General features: G+C 46.5%; 1 long non-coding RNA gene across 1 annotated transcript; it reads right to left on the bottom strand.

Annotated features, from left to right (window-relative positions):
- Nucleotides 1-1,065: 1,065 nt before the first annotated feature.
- LOC119338085 lies at nt 1,066-2,006 on the bottom strand. Its single transcript, XR_005163791.1, has 3 exons — nt 1,824-2,006; nt 1,242-1,288; nt 1,066-1,166 (listed from the first exon to the last, which is right to left on the bottom strand). It is a non-coding gene; the product is annotated as an uncharacterized LOC119338085 (long non-coding RNA).
- Nucleotides 2,007-2,047: the final 41 nt, after the last annotated feature.

The raw sequence follows: 2,047 nt of genomic DNA, 5'->3' as shown, positions 1-2,047 counted from the left end.
AAGGTGGAACTAAACTTTAGTTCCACCTCTTGCCTTGCACGAATGGGCTGCGTGGGCCTCTAGGATTTATAGGAATTTCTGAAACTGCTATTGGGCTAGGCCCAAAATAGACAAAATTCCAGCAGTCAGTAGCTGGCATCACCTTTGCATAGGAGCTCTCTTTCTCTGAGCGTTTGCTACAAGGTTTTTCTTCTCGGGAAGAAACCTCTATCCTTGCCAAGGGCACCCGGGGCCGGTGCTTTGATGAAAACAGATTCAGCAAACAGCAGCCTTGCTCCAGATCTTTGCAGAGCCAGTTTGAAGATACACTATAATCTACACTAGATCGGGATCGGGCCCTGGCGCGAGGGTGCTGGTCTAAACGACTTGTCCAAGAAAATAAAGATCAAACACATGTTGTGTTAATAGAAGGCAAGTTTAGCACACATCTACTCAAGAGACGATTGATTTTTAGGTTCAAGAGAAAAATAAATCCCAGCACCAAGATGTCCACGCCCAGTATCTGCTCCTCTCCCACGCCCATGATCTCCTTCTCTCCTAAGCTCAGGATCTCCTCGCCTGCTGGTGCTGGGCTCTTCCTCGCCCCCGCCCAGGTGGAGGCGAGTTGGTGTATAGGCGCTGCCACAGTTCTCAATTTTGCTCGCCCATTGGAGTACTCGCCGCTGCCATAGTTCTCAATTTTGCTCGCCCAGGTTCATCTCCTCTGCCGGTACTCGCTCTGCTGTCGCTTGAAACACTGCAGACATAAAATAATTTGACAATCATAAACTAGAACTTGCAAACAGTGATGACACAATATTTGAGAACTGAAACTGGCAGTCCCAGTTTCAGTACATAGCAGTACCCACCTCCCTGTGTACTGGTGGACGTAGCAGAGGGAGAGACTGGGAGGCGGCGTCATGGTCCATAACTCGTCGTCAGCATCGCTCCAGAGAATTGATCAAGTGCATTTGCGTCGCCACCATGGGAGCGTACCAGCCACTGCATCATGGGCATAGCCGTAAGCTGTAATCGACTCACCACGGCTTGGCTCTTCACCGCCGTGCTCTGACGGAGTAGCAGGTCGCATCCCTCATAGCAAAGGACTGACGGGGGAGTGCCACATCAAGTGCCTGCGACGGGCGCTCCTCGCCTTGCGCCTTTGCCCCCTCCAGACAATTCAAATACTTAACAAATTCCATATTGTTAAACACTGACTATTGCCCCCTCCAGATCATCATTTGGTTCATCAATGATCTTACCATTTTCCATATCACTGGATTCCACAGGCTCATGAGATCAAGCATATCTGGGCACAAAGTTAGAAAATGGTAAGGTTAATGGACTTTAGCTTGCACATGCAAATCAGAATCGGGTGCAAAAGTTACTTTCAAACATACATGTACAAATGGTATGCAAGGAAAAGCATGGTCTGATCAAAATCATAATCATATGATACATTTATAACTAAAGTGGGAATGGAACAAATTCAGCAGCATACAAATAGAAAACTTTTCATGTTCTGATGAATATCTACACCCCATTTGTTTGAAAGTGTCATAGAACTAATTTCTTACTTCTATCAAACAACACAAATTACTTCTACTACATGCTAGTTGTGTGAATTTCAATGTCGCGAGGCACAAAAATTGCATAATCAAGTAAAATAAAAATAAAATTTGCATCACAAAGGGATAAGAACATCTTGCCAACTGGTTAAAACCAATGCATGAATTACTGCCCATCAAGAACGTCAAGCCTATCCATTTAGTGTTCAGAGAGAGAGAGAGAGAGAGAGAGAGAGAGAGAGAGAGAGAGAGAGAGAGAGAGAGAGAGAGGTGAACCTGGAGCAGCGGTGCGAGTAGCAGGTCGCGTCCCTCATGGCAAAGGACTGACGGGGGAGCGCCACATCGAGGGCCTACGACAGCCGCTCCTCACCCTGCGCCATTGCCCCTCCACTCCCATGGTTTATGGAACACATACCATACTCTGAATGCACTAACAAAGTAACAAAAAGGGAACTATGATCTTAATGCTTACCGTAGTATAGGCAGCAAACAGTCAGAAA

Source organism: Triticum dicoccoides, chromosome 7B, assembly GCF_002162155.2.
Source record: "Triticum dicoccoides isolate Atlit2015 ecotype Zavitan chromosome 7B, WEW_v2.0, whole genome shotgun sequence".
Taxonomy (NCBI): domain Eukaryota; kingdom Viridiplantae; phylum Streptophyta; class Magnoliopsida; order Poales; family Poaceae; genus Triticum; species Triticum dicoccoides.
The sequence above is the reverse complement of the archived record's forward strand: the minus strand, read 5'-3'. Positions and strand labels throughout refer to the sequence as shown.